Here is a 21,982-nt window from a genome sequence, read left to right on the forward strand (position 1 = left end):
GAGACAGATGTATAGATCGGACTTTTGGACACTGTGGGAGAGGGAGAGCATGGGATGATTTGGGAGAATGACATTGAAACATGTATACTATCGTGTAAGAAATGAATCCCCAGTCTATGTTCGATACAGAATACAGGATGGTTGGGGCTGGTGCACAGGGATGATCTAGAGAGATGATATGGGGTGGGAGGAGGGAGGGGGGTTCAGGATTTGGAACTCATGTACACCCGTGGCTAATTCATGTCAATGTATGGCAAAACCAATACAGTATTGTAAAGTAAAATAAAGTAAAATGAAAAATAAAAAGGTAAACTGTTATATTCCCTGTTATCAGAATTGTCTCATTGTTTTGCTGGGTTCAATTGTGTCCTCCCCTAAAATGTGTTGGAATCTTAATCCCTACTCCCTCAGAATGTAATCTTACAGGACCTTTATAGGATCTTTACAAAGATTATCAAGAGAAGAATGAGGTCTTTGGGTGGATCCTAAATCAGTATGACTGATGTCCTTATAAAAAGGGAGAACTTGAACCCAGACACGCACACCAGGAAGTTGGTGTGAGGAGAAGAGGAGACACGATATGCGGCCCGGAGTGATGCTGCTTGGATCCTGAGCCGGGGGCTGAGGGAGCACAAGGAAGCCAGGAGGTCACCACACTGGGGCTTACGCCCAGATAGCACCTTCCCAGAAACAGGGTCATGAACCAAGCAGTCTGTGGGGGATTCTGTCTGTGTTAATAGTTGGAGGCCGTCCCCAGTATGAAGAAGCAGACTGGGGAGAACGTAGTTGGGTGGGGGTGGCCCCGCACCATTCGGGTGGCTACCCGGTTCTTGAGGAAATGAAAACAGCTGTACTTGTCTCACAAGTGGAGCCTTCCCAAGAAGAGAAGTGAAGCTCTAGAAGCAGTTCAGTCTTCCCCTGTTCCTGTCAGAAGGCTTGCTGACATTGTAAAATCTAGACTTCAGGAACAGAAGTCCTGGTAGGTAGAGCTTGCGTGCTTTCTCTGTGCCTGCTGAACAAACCCTGTCAAAGAAAGGTCCGATTTGGTCATCTCCAGCATCCAAGAAACTTCTCAGAAAGAAATAAAAAGGGAAGGCTATTTTAGAAACTAGGCCTCTGACAAATGTTAAAGGTCTCTTCCATAACTACTAGTTAAAAGCTGGAGACATATAAGCAGGTAACTATAATGTATTCAATGCCAGAAGCAAAATTTGTATCCAATTTGTTCTTTGATAGTGGCTAATATTATAAAATTCAAGCTGTGAGATCTCATCACACATGCTCGTATTTTGCTAGTGGGCAAGCGCACAGAGGCATTCCTCAGGCCCCTCCTGTGGCTCATGGCAGTTCTAAGTCACTGTCCTCTCTAGTGCCCCCTCGCACTTGTGAGAAACCTGCTACTACATCCCAGCCGTGGATTCAGTACCTGGCACGACCAAACAGCCTCCTGATCCCCAGGGAGCAGGGCTCCCGCCGTGTGCCTCCCGTCCCCATGCCCAGCCTCCAGCTGTAACCTCGTCGCTTCTCAGGTGTCTGCACAGTATTTATTCCCGCACTTGTGTTGTTGTTCTTTGGTTTGTTCACACATCAAACTGCCTTTTAGGTTTAATTCATCCAAAGTGTGTTACAGGCAAGGTCTCTGAATTGGGTGATGGCTTTCCTGTGGGGTCCTGGGGGTCCCAGCATGGATCTGCTTTTCCTCTGTGTGTGAAGTGGGAACTGAGTAAGATTTTGGGAAGTTAGCCTTGCTGGGATGAGTTCCACAAAAACACAGTTTTTTCCAGTATTTAGTAATGAAAGATGTTAACGTGTTGATGGTACTGCATCTCTGGCTTAATATAAATTGAGGATGTTCTTGAGTTTGTACCAATTATGGAAACTAGTTCTGGGTCTTTGTCAAAGAAGAATACAAGGTGAATGTGTTTGAATGTTCATTCTTTCCTGAGAGTACATGAGTGCGCACTCTGTCACTGAGTTCTGTCTGACTCTTTGTGATCCTGTAGACTGTAGCCCACTGGACTTCTCTGTCATGGGATTCCCCAGGCAAGAATACTGGAGCGGGTTGCCATTTTCTTCTCCGTCTTTCCTGAGTAGCTGTTGTTAAAAAGACTGAAGTGACTTAGTGGTGACTTAGCAAGGGGCCATCTGGATGAGGATGATTAAGTGGAGACTGTCCTGAGATGATAAAGTGGATTTTGGTAGCATCGAAGCTGGTGGCTGTGGTGGCTTCAGGAAATTGAGATGCTTTGGGCCACAGCTATGTCCTTCCCCAGCTCAGCAGACTCTGCCTCTGCCTATCCTGGTCCTGGCCTAGACACTGGAGGAGGCTGTTTGGATACCAGCTTTTATGTCATTTTTTGTCAAACAGTTGTGTGGGTGGGAATCAGCATTTTGAAAACAGAGGAGAGTAAATAACAGCATGGATACTGAAATGGTGTGTCTAATACTCTAGAGGCAATGGGACATTCATGTTTCCTGGAGGCCTGCCCCTCGCCCAAGGCGTCCTCCAAGCCCCTGCCTGTGGCTGAGGCCGTCTCCTGCTCAGCGCTTCTGTCTGGAGGTCACCTGGCCTGGGTATTTCTTTCACAGGACGGCCCTGGGGAAGGCTAATCCATTTCAGTCCTGAAAGACTGTAAGCTAAATGCTGCCAGGTCAGCAGGATTACAGAAACAGCAAGGCTGCTTTCTCACAAATGTTTCTGCTCGTCCCCTACAGGTCTGTCCCTGGTAGGCCTTTCTCCATCCATTCCCTGTGGAGTCAGTTAAGTCCCTTGACGCTCCAAGTTTCCCTTCTCCTGGGGTCCACCATCTGCTGAAGCCTCTTCCCCTTTGTCAGCACTGGGCTCCTGACACACTTCTACAGTCTGTGACTCAGCAGAGCAGCCATGTTTGAGTGACAATAGCCAGCCAAGCAAACAGTTCTGATTCCTTTTGTAAATTAACATTTAAAATATTAATGACTATTCATAGAGGCCAGAAGATTTAATGTGAATCACTGGTGGGTCCGAGGGACTCAAATACCACAGAAATACATGGTTAATTTCTAGCCTCATGGAATAACAGGTCATTTTTTTCTTGACCTCAACGACTACAGAATTTAAAACAACTGAATAACTTAGAATAGCACGTTTGAATATAAAACGTGATGGAAAGATGATGACTCTTGCCATGCTTAAGCTCATGTAGTTTCTTCCTTTAGCACCCTATTCTTATTCTCCATCTTATATCACAATCTCACAATTATTTTTCAACAGAAGAGAGATCCTTAACTTCCAAACTAATCTCTAAATATGTTTGGATCAAGGGTGAGATTTTGTTTTTGTCAGATATTGGCAGTCAGTGAAGAATAGTTTTTTGCAAAGACCCTGACCCTTGACTTCTTTGATTTTTTAAAATTTAAAAAAAATGTGGAAAATTTGCAACCAGAACCTTTTTCTCCAGATTGCCCCAAAATCTCCAGATGATTTTTTTGTTAACTGAATCAGTTAAAGAAATACTTCTGTGAGATCCCTGTGATCCATCTATCACACTGAGGGCTCAGCTGCATGTGGTGTTGTCCATGACTGGCTTCACCAGAGTGGAGGATCTGACAAGTCCAGTCTGAACAGAGGGACCCTGGGGGTGCTACAGCTCAAGGTGAAGGTGGGCACAGAGCCCGTTTCCTGACGAGGGGAGGTTGGGGGGCTCGGTGGCTGGCATGGCTTTGCAGTATCTGAGAGGGCTGGGGGGCCTGTAGGGAGGAGTCACACTGCAGGCAGCATGATCTGAGAGTGTGTGTGTGAGAATCACTAGTGTTGATTAAATCCACAAGTGATCGAGAAGTTGGAGCATTAGAAATCATTGAGCATTTTTCTATGTCATGTTTAAAACCAAACTATATAAAAAAGTACCACTTTCGTTGGAATCAGTATACACTTTGCAGACACTGTACCTGATCCCTTGACTTTGGTTTTTCTATATGGATGTATCAGTTTAAAGATAACCTAATCTAACATGTTCAGTTTCTTGAGGTAAATCCCATACAGCAAGACTGGTTTTAACGTAAAGTGGTGGTTTAGAACATGGGCTTTAACCTCCAGGGCAGTACAGCATTTGAGTGCTTTTCATAGGCTGCCTTGAGTCAGATGGCATAATCTATTGAAAGGATAGTCAATTTTGCTTACTTAATAAAATGTGCAGTCTGGTTGCAATATGGTTTGACTGAGATAATATATCAGAAACAGTTAGGAGAGACTGGCCATGGGAACCTCACAGAGTTTGGTATTGGCCTCCTCAGGCTCACTCATCCCTCCTCCTCCCTCTCACTGGCTTAAAGGAACAGAAAAATGTGTTAGCTTTTTTCACTCATTTTAGTTTTAATTTATTTATTTTAATTGGAAGCTAATTACTTTACAGTATTGTAGTGGTTTTTGCCATACATTGACATGAATCAGCCACAGGTGTACATGTGTCCCCCATCCTGAACCCCCCTCACTCCTCCCTCCCCATCTCATCTCTCAGGGTCATCCCAGTGCACCGGCCCCGAGCGCCCTGTCTCATGCATTGAACCTGGACTGGTGATCTGTTTCATATATGGTAATATACATGTTTCAGTGCTATTCTCTCAAATCATCCCACCCTTGCCTTCTCCCACAGAGTCCAAAAGTCTGTTCGTTACATCTGTGTCCCTTTTGCTGTCTCACATATAGGGTTATCGTTACCATCTTTCTAAATTCCATATATATGCGTTAGTATACTTCACTCATTTTAAAAAGGAAAATCCAGGTTTAAAAAATAAAAATTTTCAAATGAAACATATTCTTATTGGTATTCATTTATTTCTTTTGTAATCCTATAGGACTAAAACACAATATGGAAAAATAAATGGAATGTTATTACAGTAGATTTTTCTTGGCTTTACATTATGTTCAGACATAGTCACCATCCAAATATGCAGACTGTGGTGATACTAAGAAACTGTTTTTAAGAGATAGAATTTTTCTTAGAAGTACTATTTTAAACAGGGTAGAGAAATCTAGCATTATGTACCCTTAAGATGGGGTTAGTCACAAATGTACAAGTACAATGATTTCTATGCATCATTTATACTGTATGATTTTTGTCCTTTAGAAATCATATTTTCTTTTTTTAGGTAATACTTGTGATAATCTGGATTTGTCTCTTTCATTGAATATTAAGGATTTATGTTGGGTTGGGAAAATCCCTTGGAGAAGGAAATGGCAATCTATTCCAGGACTATTGCCTGGAAAATCCCATGAGAGGAGCCTGGTAGGTTACAGTCCATGGGGGTCGCAAAGAGTTGGACATTACTGAGCGACTTCACTTTCCTTTCATTTCTCTAATAAGATGCGTTGCTGCTACTGCTGCTAAGTCGCTTCAGTCGTGTCCACCTCTTGCGACCCCGAAGACTGTGGCCTGCCAGGCTCCTCTGTCCCTGGGATTCTCCAGGCAAGAACAGTGGAGTGGGTTGCCATTTCCTTCTCCAATGCCTGAAAGTGAAAAGTGAAAGTGAAGTTGCTTAGCCCTGTCCAACTCTTAGCGAGCCCATGGACTGCAGCCTACCAGGCCCCTCCATCCATGGGATTTTCCAGGCAAGAGTACTGGAGTGGGGTGCCATTGCCTTCTCCAATAAGATGCATTGGATTATCCTAATTACTTTCATGTGACTTTGCCTTGTCACAGTGCTGTGACAGTGAATTTCAAGAGTACATGTGAACATTGGATTCTCAGTGGGAAGACCATTCTGCTTCCTTACAGCCTGGTGAGCACACGTTTGAAAGCACCTTCAAGAGAGTCCACTGCTGGAGGAGACGTGGGTGCAGCAGAACAAATCCATGGCCGAGGGCGTGAAGAAAGGACGCAGTGCTGCGGGTGGTTTCCTAGTCTTCCTAAGTTGTGAAGGGGATGCAGTGCTGAAAAGGCGACTGGGAGTCCACCAGGGCTTTGAGGTGGCATTGCTCACGTGGACCTCAGTCTCAGCCACCTCCCAGGGTGCAGAGTCTCTGATGAGTGGCCCCTCTGGCCTCAGGTTCTGCCGTCGTGTATGAGTGTGTGGTGAAGGCAGCAGTGCCGCTCCGTGGGCTGTTCGTGGAGTCCATGGCGGGTGGTCCCTGAGCCCCCACGCAGCCCGGAGGCTGCTCTTATTAACAGGAGCCACTCCATCCTCCACAGCCCTGCACAGACTCAGTGTGCTCATTCAGCCTGACGGGCACAGTCAAACACAGCAAGGGATGCTTTCCCCTGTCATTATGCTCATCTTTTCTGTCCAGTGGAACTGATTTTTAAAAAAGTCTTTCTGAGCTCCTGCCCTGTGATGGAAGACACAGGAAGGATCAATTGAAGCCCTCGACCCTGAGAGAACATGTGCTCTAGTGAGCAGGCAGAGGCCTGGGTCAGCTGAGCTAACTCTTGGGGAAGCTGCTATTGTAGGTGTGCACCAGTGCCAAACATGCGGTGCCCCTGGTGGCTCAGTGGTTAAGGACCTGCCTTGCCATGCAGGGGACACCAGTTCTGTCCTTGGGGTGGGAAGATCCCTCATGCCGCAGGACAGCTAAGCCCATGCACCACAACTGGGCCTATGCTCTAGAGCCAGTGAGCCGCAACTGCTGAGCCCATGTGCCACAGCCGCTGCACCCGCTCCCTTGAGCCTGTAGTCCACAGCAAGAGAAGCCACCGCGAGGAGAAGCCCACACACTTCAGTGAAGGCGAGCCCCCGCTCAGCGCAGCTAGAGGAAGGCCTGCACAGCAGTGAAGACCCAGCACGGCCAAAAATAGAAAAAATCTTTAGAGAAAAGATATCATGACATCATACCCCCAAAACCCGTCGCATATATTTCTTAAAGACAAAGCATTCCTCATAATCCCAATATTATTATCAAACTCAGTACATTCAATATCAACACTAATATTACTTTAATTAATTTTATTTAACATTGATATTAATACATGATTCAAACATTGATACTACAAAATATGAAACTCATGAAACTTCTGTTGTGCTAATAATGCTCACTGAAGTGTAGCATCTCACCTCAGCTTTGTGATTCTCCTCAAACTTTCACCCACACACCACCCCGTCTGTCCTTGTCTTTCATGAGTTGTTTCCAAACTCACAGGGCAGTTTTGTCATAATTTTCAGACATCTGCATTTATCTATTTCCTCATTAAGTTCTGGTTGAACACTTTGGAAATGAAATCAGACAGGTAATGTTTGGTCTCCTTCCCAGTGTGTCTTATCAGGAGGTCAGTTTGTCCTTCTGGATGGTTCTGTGTGCTCTCCACATTTATCTGTTGAAAGGTGCCTTTTCCATTTGTAGTTAATAATTATTGTATCCTGTGATGTGTTGATATTATGCAAATAGTCCATTCTCTTGAAAGCACTTTTCACTGAATGATTTTAGCATCAGTTGACAATCCCTAAAAGACTCAGTTACAGTGGTGGTTGCAAACTGGTGATCTTTCTAATGATTTTGCTCCCTGTGTATTTATTTGCTGGCATTCTTTCTGCATAGAGTTGTTTTCCCCTATTTCCCTCTCCCTCTCTGGCTTTCTATAGTGGATATTTCTGTGGCCTTACAGAGACTCGTTCAGTCTTAGGACGGTCTTAGAACCAAAGTTCTTTTATTTTTGGTCAAAAGACTTGACACATTCAGTCAGCCTTGTCCCTTCCTGGCTTATCTGCAGTGCCCGGCTGTAACACTTTGTGACCTATGGTGATGCCTTAGAAAGAGCGTGGCTGTGGAGTCCTGGAGGCCTGTGCAGAGTTGGAAATTGCTAACTCCAGTATAATTTTGAGGGAAAGCTAATTTAGTTGTTTTAAGTGAAGTCCTTACTGTGTACTGGGCTCTGGGAACTTAAAAAGGAAGGAGGAGGAAGGGAGAGAAGAGAGGTGGAACACAGAAAATCAAAGAGAAGGAAAGTGAGCCTGTCTTCAGGGCCTTGGATGGCAGAGGGAGGCGCGCGCTCACAGTGGTGTCGTGTGCCCGACAGCGTCTGTTGGCGCAGGCCCTTCTGGCGGGGGCGGCAGAAGAGTGGCAGACAGAGATAGGTGCCCATGCTCTCGAGTCTGCATCTCCTGGGCTCCAGCCCCACGCCCTGTACAGAGGACGGTGCACAGAGAATCCACCTGCCCTGTCGGTGTTCCATCATGTTACCGCCCACACTTCTTCACGTCAGCCGTCAGCACACTCAGCCCAGGCCCTCCATGTGTAAATCAGAGGCATTAAAAGTCCTACTTACAAGGGCTCTTGCGAAGATTAAATGGTAGCATTCATTATCCTAATAAAAACAGCAGACATTTATCGCGTCCTTAAAATGCACCAGGCATTAAAACATGTGTTTACATATATTACTTTTGATCTCTACTTAAATGCAGAATGTTAAAAAGCCCTTAGCACAAAATATATATGCAGTGCATGGTAACCAGAATTATTATTAAGCAAACTGTTCTTAGTTTGTATATATCGTAACAGTTGGTTATCTGTGTTTTTAAAGAATCACCATTTTCATAGACAAAGCCGGGCTCGTGTGTCTATTTTTTAGTTCAGACACCTGAAAGAACTGGCTCGCGTATGAGTACACAGCATCAGGGCCATCTGTGGGAATTCCCTTCATTACGGTTTTAAAAACCATACAGAAGGACAAGTGTATGTGAGTGCTGTGAACAAAATCGATACTTTAAGGCAGGCACCAAATTTAATTAGCATCGAAGTATGCAAAAACTGTACAGTGTGTATGGTCTCCAGGTAATGCCAGTTTCCGTTTTCCTCTTTTTCGTAAATAACGTCAGTCCACATGAATCTCTGTCTTGTTTTCACAGATTCACACGTGTAAATTACAGAAAAACAAAATTCTGCCAGAAAATTGTATGGAAACTGTTCTCAAGTATTTCCGCACAGCTGAGCAGAGGGAAAGAAGGCCCAGGAGGCACCCAGGTCGATCACACCTGGTGTTAAAAATCCTGAGGAACCCTGGCTGATGACACAGCAGGTAAGATGGGCGTGGGGCACGTGGGTGTGTGGAGCCGCCATGGGGGAGTTTAATGAGATAAAATGCTTTAAGGTGGTTTAAAGGGATTTTTAGATTGCACAGCTTCAACTTGCAGAGAAAAACAAACATTTTATAAGAAATTGAACTCAGGAATAGTGTTTATCAACATGGTTTTTCCTTAATGTTGTGTGAGGTTTTCTTTGCTGAATTCTCAATCCTTGATTAAAAGAAAAGCCATTGTTATCTTTCAGGGAGATAAAAATCAGATGACATATATAACTTGTCTAAGCTAGAAATCTGGAAAAAGTAAAAACTGTGACTAGCACTCAGGTCATTAGAGACGAATGTGTCTGAGGAATGGATTGTCACATAGCATGGAGCTGTCTGCGGTTTCTCTGGGAGGGCATATTGTGTTTAGCTCAGGTTGGTGGGTGAAGTGCAAGAGGTGTCCATCCTCACCCTAAACACACACTCAGACATGAAGTTCCCCGAGTTACACTTCCTGAGAAACTTCAGAGGTGGATTTCTGTCAGCTGGCCTCTGCCCCCAGCCATTCCACAGTCAGGCCTAATGACCAGATTCTCTCTCTGTAAACTGTCTTAGTTGGTGTTGGAATTTAAGCAGTCTTGTCCTCCTGGATGAGGTATTTTGTGTAGAAGCTAGCAGGAGACATTATCCTTGGGGATGTTAGAGGAAGCTGCAGCCAGTTTTTGGTGGTGGTGGTGTTGGGAAGGCAAGGAGGATGCCATCCCCAATTGATGAACGTCTCCTTAGGAGTGTGAACAGAAGCTACAGCTCATGTTCGATTTCCTTGCAAATCTAAATAGGAAACGGTGGCCCACTGGTGGTGGTCTTCTTAGTTATGTGAGTAGGAAGCTGCAGCTGAGTGATGGTGGTGCCCTGGAAGAAGCAGGGAGTGCTGGGTACCCGCCAATGGATCCTTGGGAGCAGATGGGAGCTGCAGCAGATCGGTGGCTGTATTGTTGGGATGGAAAGGAGGATGCTGTGGTCCCATGGCAAGAACGTCCTAAGATGTGTAAGAGTCTGAGGCTCGTTCACAGTGTCACCAGGGGCTAGCAGAGGGCAGCTGTGGTGTATGCATTGGTGTTCTCGAGACTGTGGTAGGGAGCTGCTGCTGATTGAGGGTGGTGTCCTCTGGAATCGGTTCTGGAAGTTGTGCAAATGGTGAATTAAATGGGGATCTGTGGCTCACTGGTGATCTCATCACAGGAGATGCACACAGTTCTCTGGAGCCAATGACAGTGGTGTGTCCAGGGATATAAATGGAAAACAACAGCTAACTGACCATAGTCTTAGTGGGAACACACAGGGAGCCGTGGCTGCTCTATGACCGTGCCCTTAGAAGTGTTAGTAGGGAGGCTGCAGCTCGTTGGTGGTGTGACCCCAGGAGCATGAAGATGCAGAGGGGATAAGATATTCCTTAGGCATTAAGGAGTAGACTCAGAAACACAAAAATATTCACATGCTTTTAAATACCAAGACATGCATTCTGCCTAACAAAACTGACTATAGGTGTGACTGTAAGAGCCTGATGTGTGAGCAGGAGGGTCTGCATCTACTGTGTCTGACGGAGAAGATGCGGGACGCCTGTCTTGTCTCCTGGTGGAAGAGGAGGTCAGGTACCACCTCCATCTCTTTCAACCTGTCTTCTCTGTGTTCTCCACGTCTCTGTGAGCCATGAGCTAATCATAACAGAATTATTTCCTCAAGTGTATTTTCGTCTCTGTGAAAGATACTAATTTTTCTTCTCTCACAGTAATGGAACATGTGGATGCGACCTTATTAAAACCTACTCCAGACTTTGATTTATAAAGCCTTTCCCCTAACACAGTTATTTAGGATTCATGTGTTGGCATAAGTCATTTTGTAGGTCACAGAAGTTTGAGACTGAACTTTATAATCTTTACGGCTCTGATAATATATTAGCACAGCTTGAACTACTTTAAAATTGAATTTCTGTCAACTAATTCCTGAGATTTTTAATCTGACCTATAAATTGTCAAGTCCCAACAAGTATCAGTCATGAAAACATGTAAAAAAGAAGATGAAAAAAATGATTGTAGTGACAATACCAGTTAATTTGTCAATTACCACGTGGTGATAGGAAATGATCTTTTTCATTAAATTTTATTAGGTGTTTATTATATCTTGCGGATAGGAAATTAGATTTTGATTTCAGATGAATCACATTGGAAATTGTATGAAATTGACAGAAAGTTAACAATTTTCACTGTCCTATATATATTATAAACTGAAAATCAAATTCAGTTTCTTTACAGAAGCCAAAGATGAACTTTTTAAGATCGAACTTTCAAATGTGATAACTCTAGTGTCAACACAGAGAAACCTTATTTTAAGATTTATTATATGAGGTAACTTCAACGTGTGTTTATTATATGTTCATGGGACTACCAGTTACATTTTTAAGCTACTGAGGGGTTTTCTTTGTATTCGAAAATACTTTTTTTGTCTGTGCCAGTAGTTTTTCAGTGTAATTGTATGACTTGTGCATAGATTCTAAGTCGCTTCAGTTGTGTCTGACTCTTTGCAACCTCGTGGACTGTAGCCTGCCAGGCCCCTTTGTCTGTGAGATTCTCCAGGCAAGAATACTGGAGTGGGTTGCCATTTCCTCTTCCAGGGGATCTTCCTGACCCAGGAATCTAATCTGTCTCTTATGTCTCCTGCATTGGCAGGCAGGTTCTTTACTACTAGCATCTCCTGGAAGGCCAAAAGGAGCACTTGTCCCAGGAGCCAGCCAGGAGATTTCATTGTATTCGAAAATAGTTTCGTTTTGCCAGTAGTTTTTCAGTGTAATCGTAAGACTTATTTGTGCTAAATAAATTAGCATTAATTTAAAATGCAGACAAGCAGGTCAATGTTAAGTCAAATGATGGAGATTTAAGAGACTGAAATGGCAACATAAGAAAAATGGTCAGAGCACAGTTCATGAAGACAAACTGTAGGAAGGATGTGACTGTTCAGGCACATGCAGGTCTCTGACATAGAAGAGCCTTGTGATCTATGTGAGGTTGACAGGCAAGAGTCACATGGACGAGTTTAGGATCACTAGCAGAGAAATTAGTACTGTTCTGAAATGGCAGACTGTAACGAATCATTTCTGTACTTATCTTTCACACCCATCAAAAAATTGCCAGTGCTGCTGGATAATACAGAATGAAAATATGTGGGTTTTGAGCCAAAACCTTAACATCAAAAGATAGAGATGACTAGAAACCAATTAAGTTTTCTAACATCATAGCTAGGAGCGAAATTCGAGTCTCCAGTATGTCCTGGGTTTATAGCTCTGGGCGGTCATTTCACAGTGGTGGCAGGAGTCTTGAGACCCACATCAGAAAGGGCACTGTGTGTGCCTGGTGTATCAGGGGCTGCAGTTGTGATCTGTCTACAGATGGGGCCTATTGACAGGAACAGAAAAAGCAGACTAGAAAAAGCTTGCTCCTCTCTGTCTTAAAACTGTGAGGACATCTTGCAAATGCCTGTGGTCATGAGCGGAAAAAAGAAATTGAGATTGTTCCTCTGGGGTGCTATGCCGGCAGGTCTCAGCTCTCAGTGTAGACAAGCGTCCTTCTCTAGTATCCTTATTTCATGTGTTTCACACTCTGTACTGTCTGTTGATGATTTCTTGCTTGAAAAAGGCCTTTGAGTAGAGTGCTGAAGTGAGTCTATGGGAAGAAGTGAAATGTTCTAAGGCCAGAGGGCACAGTGGACCTTATAGAGAAGTCTCTGTTGCATGGTCTCATTCAGCCATGATTTAGTGCATTTGGGTTGGGCTGAACGTTACCGAGGGGCTGATAGACCTTGGATATCATGACCAGAGGCTGGCAAAAGCCCGCCTGGTCTGCCCTCCAACGGCTATTCAGGACTCACTGATACTGTGTTTGCAGCAACTCTATGGATTATATAACTGCAAATCCTGAGAATTGGCCTGAATCAGTTTTCTTTGTATGAAAAATATGAGTATTGTTCAAATAAAAATTACAACAGAACACTTAAAGATGAACTTTTAAAATGGTAAAATACGATTCTTTAAAGGTTAGGTCATGGCACTCAAATATAAAATGAAAATATGGCAAAGATTCATTTAATTTATAATTAAGGAGGAAACCAGTAACCTGTTATAACTGATTCAGAGAATTTGATCAGCACACACACACATATGAAACTGGAAATGCTGAAGTGAACCTTCATTACAGATACAAAAACCTAGTCAGTGTCCAGTGTTGAATATCATTTGTGTTTCTGTGGACAAGTGTAATTTATGTTACTATCAGTTTTGCAGAGAGTTGTAAAATAGCTCAGAGACAATGAAAGACACAGATAATCAAAACACATGCTAGACAGGGCATCCAGCAATCTGTTCTGACATCTTTAAAGAAAGTAATTCTCCATAATTTTTGTGATAGGAATAAACATTTTTTTTGTATAAAATCAGCATGCCAAGAAAATAGTGCTTTTATGTATCAGTATTAAAAAATTGGAAAATAGATATTAGAAAGCAGACTTCTTTTTCAGTATTAGTAAAATGCATGGGGTACCCCCGGAGGAAGTGGTGACTAGCAGGGTATTAGAGCACTCCCCTGTTGCCCATGCAGTGCGCCCTCTCTCTTCTGCTTCTCACTGTGGTGGGCTTGAGCATCCCACACCCTATAGTCAGGACCCTTCTCCTGGCCTCCCCGCCTCTGCTCTGTGACACCCAAACTGCCCTTGGCCCCAGTACATGAACACACAGAAGGCAGTCAGTAAGTGTTCACTATTGTCTTTATGTCCTTAGGTCCCAGAATTTTGCTCAATGAATTATGGTTCTTTTGACCTTCATTTTGTTGATATATAGTTACAGTTGTTTATTCCTCCAAAAAAATTAAGCTTCTTTGAGCTTGCATGTGTGTGCTAAGTCACTTCAGTGGTGTCTGACTTTTTGTGACCCTGTAGACCATAACCTGCCAGGCTCCTGCTCCTCTGTCTGTGGGATTCTCCAGCCATGAATACTGGAATGGGTTGCCTATCCTCCTCCAGGAGATCTTCCTGACCCACGGATTGAACCTGAGTCACTTGTGTCTCCTGCATTAGCAGGTGGATTCTTTATCTCTAGTGTCATCTAAAAAGAGCAAAGTAACCATTTTTACTGTCATTATTTTTTAAGAACTCGGTACTGCTTTTTCTAGACACAGTAAGAGAACAGTTGAAAAGGTAATATATTTTATTTTTCAGATTCATGGATTTGATCTATGAAGTTTTTTTTAATGATCTCTCTTTTTTAAAATTTATTGTTTTAATTTTACTTTATTTTATTTTACAGTACTCTATTGGTTTTGCCATACATCAATGTGAATCCGCCACAGGTGTACATGTGTTCCCAATCCTGAACCCTGCTCCCACCTCCCTCCGCATACCATCTCTCTGGGTCATCCCAGTGCACCAGCCCCAAGCATCCTGTATCCTGCATTGAACCTAGACTGGTGATTCGTTTCTTATATGGTATTATACATGTTTCAATGCCATTCTTCCAAATCATCCCACCCTCTCCCTCTTCCACAAAGTCCAAAAGACTGTTCTATACATCTGTGTCTCTTATGCTGTCTCGCATACAGGGTTATCATTACCATCGTTCTAAATTCCACATATATGTGTTAGTATACTGTATTGGGGGAGGCTGGTGGGCTGCGGTCCATGGGGTTGTGAAGAGTTGGACATGACTGAGCAACTTCCCTTTCACTTTTCACTTTCATGCATTGGAGAAGGAAATGGCAACTCACTCCAGTGTTCTTGCCTGGAGAATCCCAGGGATGGGGGAGCCTGGTGGGCTGTCGTCTATGGGGTCACACAGAGTCGAACATGACTGAAGTGACTTAGCAGTAGCAGCATACTGTATTGGTGTTTTTCCTTCTGGCTTACTTCACTCTATATAATCGGCTCCAGTTTCATCCACCTCATTAGAACTGATTCAAATGTATTCTTTTTAATGGCTGAGTAATACTCCACTGTGTATATGTACCACAGCTTTCTTATCCATTCATCTGCTGATGGACATCTGGGTTGCTTCCATGTCCTGGCTATTACAAACAGTGCTGTGATGATCATTGGGATACACGTGTCTCTTTTGGTTCTGGTTTCCTTGATGTGTATGCCCAGAAGTGGGATTACTGGGTCATAAGGCAGTTCTATTTCCAGTTTTTTGAGGCATCTCCACACTGTTCTCCATAGTGGCTGCACTAGTTTGCATTCCCACCAACAGTGTGAGAGGGTTCCCTTTTCTCCACACCCTCTCCAGCATTTATTGCTTGTAGACTTTTGGATCACAGCCATTCTGATTGGCATGAAATGGTACCTCATTGTGGTTTTGATTTGCATTTCTCTGATAATGAGTGATGCTGAGCATCTTTTCATATGTTTGTTAGCCATCTGTATGTCTTTGGAGAAATGTCTATTTAGTTCTTTGGCCCATTTTTTGATTGGGTCGTTTATTTTCTAGAATTAAGCTTCAGGAATTGCTTGTATATTTTTGAGATTAGTTGCTGATCTATGAAGTTTTAATATAACAATAGAATTTTCAGTTTTTGAATCCTCTTTATTGTATTTAATAATACAAGCGTAGAGGTTTTGAAGAGGGATGTGTTGCCTCAGTTGAGGAGTAGATGGGATCCTGGCCAAACATTCTTCCTTGCCTGATCTCTGACTAAAGCTGATGTGGTTCTCAGTAATGTTCTGTCTTGAGAAGGAAAATTTAGTTTGAGCCAATGTGTTACTCATAAATCCTGAAATCTCTAGCTTTTAAAATATGTTTAGGTGAGTATTCTACCTTTAAATCCTCATAAACTCATTTATTGTATCTTTTTCCATTTAAAAATAGGAAACAAGTACAAACTTAAAAGATAAAATTTGCCATATGAAATAGTTATTGGAAGCAGTGAAATTCTCTAAATGCACTTTTCTCATTATAACAAATATTTTAAAGTAGCTTTATAACAAATCCTGAATTCCTCAAGACTACTATGCCATACATGTCAGTCTTTGCATGTGAAAAAAGAGAAAAGAGAAAGAATAGTTGTGAGATGAAGTGGATGTGCAATTTGGGTTCAAATGTGATGTTGATTTCTCAATTTTACATTGATTATTCTAATTTCAATTCTGCTTATATTGTTCCATGTGTCTTCTCTGCCCATTGTGTGAGCAAAATGATTAGGCACACCTACTATTGGAACCTAATGTTTATTAAGGCACTTTATGCAAGAAAGTATGAAATAGGCTTTGATGAAAAAGAACAAAAAATATTAAATTACTCCTGTGGGGTATGTTGTTTTAAATCATGAGCTGCCATTGGCTCCTGTATTTGAAGAGTACAGGTGCACGGAAATCTCTTTTGTTCTTTTGGTACATGTGTTTACAAGGTGTAAAGGAGTGCTTCTGAATATATGTAGCATGTTCTCTAACTGGGGTCTCCTGCATTGCAGGCGGATTCTTTACCAACTGAGCTATCAGGGAAGTCCATTCATTGTCACAGGCAATAATTTAATAACTAAGTCCACATTGGGCCTCATACTGTAATGAAAAATACAATTTAGTTTCATATGAAAATCAAAGTGAAATTTTCAAAGAGAAAGCCATTTGTATTTTTTTGTAACTGGGAAATATTAAACTAAAGTTTTCCTGATCCTCAGTAAAGAAAATATACCTATTTTAACTATATATTTTCATATATTTGGATATTGAAATATGATTTTTTGCTAACTATTTCATTAATATTTGATAAATTCCTATTATGATCAGACACTGAGAAAGTACTGGAGCAAAGAAAAAGATTTCTCCATTTAGAATTCATCTTCAAAAGACCTTTTTTCATCCATATGTTTTTAAGAAATTAGCTTAGTCTGGAACTTACTTTTCTCCATCTGGAAAATTAGGGCACTTACCGATTTGTTTATGATCTGTAAGATTCCTGAGAGCTAAGGAATTCATTTAAAAGTATATCTTGCTGGAAATTTTTATCCCGGAGAGATGATGGTTCCCTTAACCTATCTAGACTTTCCAGTTGTAAGCTTGTCCCAGGGTCCCAGGAGTCAGGGATGAGGAGCCAGACTTCAGGGGCCAGTATTGACTGAGAAATAGGGGTCCGCCCAGAGATGACCTTTCAAGGAGCCTGATCCCAGTTGTATCCATGGAGAAGAAAATTGAGGAGGGCAGAGATCATGAAGATACCAGGATTATCTCATTGTAACTTGCATAATCAAGTCTGTTGGGAATACACACAGATACACAGACACACACAGACACACACACACACACGCACAGTGTGTTTGCTGATTTCTCAAAGAGAAGAATGTTAAGATCCTAAGAAACACACACACATAGAGAAGACTTTAGTGCTCTCGGGACTGGTGTACAGCCAGTAGGAGACCCAGCAGGTAGACTCCCCACCAACAGATGCAGCTTTGAGTAGAACCTATGAAGAGAGACAAGAATCAGAAAATAGTGGTCAGAACCAGCTCCGCTAAGCTGAGGCTTGTTGATAAAGTGTGGTACTTACACAAAACATTGCCATCACTTTTGTGCTCATACAAATTATATATTTTATTCATACATCATTCCATCTGTTCATCGATCTGTCCATTGTCCATCTAGTTTTGATAAAGAAGTCATGGAGATGGGGCCTTTGTAGCTTCTGGAGGAGCCAGAGGTCAGGTCCTGAGGGGAAATAGTGCCGTGGAGTGGTCCTTGCAGTTGCAGCCTCTGGCCCTGGGGACAGAGAGACAGGCTGGTTCACCCCATGAAGAACAGACTGGCTTATGGAACAGTCGTCCAAGGCAGGCCCCAGCTGCTCTATTGCAGGGTAAATGGTCAGGTTCCCTGTGTGCAGTGGTTTTCCTTCAGGATTATTGTACATAATTGTTTTGAGTTGGTATTTATTCAGATTGCGTCCATTTGATGCAGTACTTGAGTGGCTGGAAAAGAGACTTCAACTGTTAAATTTCAGGAAGACTGTATTTTAGAAAGTTTCCCCAGTTATTCTGTTCTTTTCTGGGACCTAAGAAGAAACCACCCTTGACTTCTCTAGTTAACTCTGTGTTTGCCATTTTTACCATTGAATAGAGACCCACTGAGGAGAAGGTGATGGCACCCAACTCCAGTACTCTTGCCTGGAAAATCCCATGGACGGAGGAGCCTGGTAGGCTGCAGTCCATGGGGTCGCTAAGAGTCGGACACAACTGAGCGACTTCACTTTCACTTTTCACTTTGCTGCATTGGAGAAGGAAATGGCAACCCACTCCAGTGTTCTTGCCTGGAGAATCCTAGGGACCGGGGAGCCTGTTGGGCTGCCATCTATGGAGTCCCACAGAGTCGGACACGACTGAAGTGACTTAGCAGTAGCAGCAGCAGAGACCCACTGAAAAATGCCTGATGTGCACACAGCTCCTTTGCTGATGTTAGTTCTGGAAGAGCTTTTGGGCTTCTCTGATGTTGTTCCACGTGCCAGAGCATGTTCCAGAAGGGGTGCAATCTGCTTGTACAGGCAGGATGGCCCTCCTCACACCGACTCCTGATGACAGGGTCCTCACACAAACCACAGAATGCCCGAGTAATGTGTTCTTAGGCACCTGTCAGGAGCCTGGCAGAGCCTGAGATGCCGAGAGGCCCTCAGATGATGCACGGCAGCCCGGGTGGTGAGAATGCAGACACTGCCACAGGCAGCCGCTGATTATCCAGGGAACATTTTCATCTGACTGAAACATGACAAGGCTGTTTTGGGGCTCTCAGCCTAAGTACATGTATATTACCTTCCTAGTGCAAACCCTTTAATTCGGCTTGCCTCACACTGACATGACTTCAAAGTAAAATGACCTGCAGTGATAGGACAAATATTGCTAAGAAAAGTAACTTTCCATTGATTTGTTCAGGAATAGACTCAACAAATGGGTACCTATTTCCTGGGAAAATGCCATTCTTTGCTTTCAAAATGAAAGTATTTTACTGGAATAGTGCAGGATTAACCCTCAGTTTTTGTGTTAAGCACTGGAATATGCTGAAAAGAGAAATATAAATAGTGACTTTACGAAAGAAGTTTGGGAAGAAAATCAATGATGAATGACTTTAACAATAAGAATTATAATAGAATTTCTTTGTTTTCCACCCATATTATACTTCCTTTGTCACATTACTAGGTTAACACAATTTTCTTGATGTGTTTGTTTCTTGTACATACTGTTAATATTGTTCAACAGATTATGATGGAACATCTCCTAGGCATTGAAAGTGAAAGCGTTAGTCACCCAGTTGTGTCTGACTCTTTGTGACCCCATGGACTGTAGCGCGCCAGGCCCCTCTGTCCATGGGATTCTCCAGGCAAGAATGCTGGAGTGGGTTGCCATTCCCTTCTCCAGGGGATCTTGCCGACCCAGGGATTGAACCAGGGTCTCTAGCATTGCAGGCAGATTCTTTACCATCTGAGCCACCTGGGAAGCCCCTTAGGCAATAAGTAGTATAGCACATGCACTAATCAGTTGTGTTTTTATTTATTTCATTTCTCGTTGTCTTCAGAACACAAGCGCCTTCTTTAACTTTTTTGCTGGAACTCCCCTAGTGGTCCAGTGGCTAAGACTGTGCTGCCAGTGCAGAATGCCTGGGTTTGATCCCTGGTCGGGGAACTAGATCCCACATGCTGCAACTAGAGTTTGCATGCTACAACTAAAGATCCCCCGTGTCTCAATGAAGATCAAAGATCTTCTGTGCTGCAGCTAACACCCCAGCAGCGAAGTAAATAATATAAATAAATACATATTAAAATTTTTTTGCTTAACACTCAAAAGGTCAGTTTTCATTCCAATTCCAAAGAAAGGCAATGCCAAAGAATGCTCAAACTACCACACAATTGCAGTCATCTCACATGCTAGTAAAGTAATGCTCAAAATTCTCCAAGCCAGGCTTCAGCAATACGTGAACCGTGAACTTCCTGATGTTCAAGCTGGTTTTAGAAAAGGCAGAGGAACCAGAGATCAAATTGCCAACATCCGCTGGATCATGGAGAAAGCAAGAGAGTTCCAGAAAAACATCTCTTTCTGCTTTATTGACTATGCCAAAGCCTTTGACTGTGTGGATCACAATAAACTGGAAAATTCTGAAAGAGATGGGAATACCAGACCACCTAACCTGCCTCTTGAGAAATCTGTATGCAGATCAGGAATCAACAGTTAGAACTGGACATGGAACAACAGACTGGTTCCAAATAGGAAAAGGAGTACGTCAAGGCTATCTGTTGTCACCCTGTTTATTTAACTTCTATGCAGAGTACATCATGAGAAACGCTGGACTGGAAGAAACACAAGTTGGAATCAAGATTGCTGGGAGAAATATCAATAACCTCAAATATGCAGATGACACCACCCTTATGGCAGAAAGTGAAGAGGAACTAAAAAGCCTCTTGATGAAAGTGAAAGAGGAGAGTGAAAAAGTTGGCTTAAAGCTCAACATTCAGAAAACGAAGATCATGGCATCTGGTCCGATCACTTCATGGGAAATAGATGGGGAGACAGTGGAAACAGTGTCAGACTTTATTTTTTTGGTCTCCAAAATCACTGCAGATGGTGACTGCAGCCATGAAATTAAAAGACGCTTACTCCTTGGAAGAAAAGTTATGACCAACCTATATAGTATATTCATAAGCAGAGACATTACTTTGCCAACTAAGGTCCGTCTAGTCAAGGCTATGATTTTCCCTGTGGTCATGTACGGATGTGAGAGTTGGACTGTGAAGAAGGCTGAGTGCTGAAGAATTGATGTGTTTGAACTGTGTTGTTGGAGAAGACTCTTGAGAGTCCCTCGGACTACAAGGAGATCCAACCAGTCCATTCTGAAGGAGATCAACCCTGGGATTTCTTTGGAAGGAGTGATGCTAAAGTTGAAGCTCCAGTACTTTGGCCACCTCATGTGAAGAGTTGACTCATTGGAAAAGACTCTGATGCTAGGAGGGATTGGGGGCAGGAAGAAAAGGGTACGACCGAGGATGAGATGGCTGGATGGCATCACTGACTCGATGGATGTGAGTCTGAATGAGCTCCGGGGCATGGTGATGGACAGGGAGGCCTGGCATGCTGTGATTCATAGGGTCGCAAAGAGTCGGACACGACTGAGTGACTGAACTGAACTGAACACTCAAAATAGTCTTGAATGAGGTTTTCAAGTCTCTGAAGTGTGGGAAATATGTTGAACAATGTTTTATAGAGTCAATGATTTTAAATTTTTTATTAAAATTTATTTTAATGTGACTTTGAATTATGCTCCAGATAGTTTGCTAGGTAAATCATATACGACACAAGCAGATGTTTTTAACATTTGATCCAGTGACTTTATTTCTCTCTTTGTTGAGTATCTGGTACAGTACCTTCTTGGCTGTGTTTTCTTCACACAAATAAAATTGAATTTATACTAAAAGAGAAAAAGTCAGATAAAAGCAAGAGAGAAATGCGCACATTTGGAAGACTGGCCAGGGTACCTGCTGGATCCATTGGTGTTTTTTTTTTTTATTTTGAAGGAAAGTTATTTTATTATTATTATTTAAATTTTCTGATTTTTTAAAATTTAAATTTATTTATTTTAACTGAAGGCTAGTTACTTTACAATATTGTATTGGCTTTGACATACATCAACATGAATCTGCCATGGGTGTACACGTGCAAGACAGCAAAAGAGACACAGATGTATAGAACATTCTTTTTAATCCATTGTTTTATGAAAGGACACACAGGTCATCTGAAGTTCCGGATGTGAGGGCCAGCTCAGCCTGCTGCTCTTCACTTCATTCTCCCCAGTCCAGTTTGCTCGTGTGCAAAACCTTTCCTGCTCACGGGATTTAGGTCATTTATATATACACATTAAAGTGATATGTCTGTATGTTGAGAACTATCTTAAAATATCTTCATGATGTCTGGTCATAAAGTGCATTACTGAGAATCATAAATATTCCA

The sequence above is a fragment of the Ovis canadensis genome, chromosome 26 (assembly GCF_042477335.2).
Source record: "Ovis canadensis isolate MfBH-ARS-UI-01 breed Bighorn chromosome 26, ARS-UI_OviCan_v2, whole genome shotgun sequence".
NCBI classification, from domain to species: domain Eukaryota; kingdom Metazoa; phylum Chordata; class Mammalia; order Artiodactyla; family Bovidae; genus Ovis; species Ovis canadensis.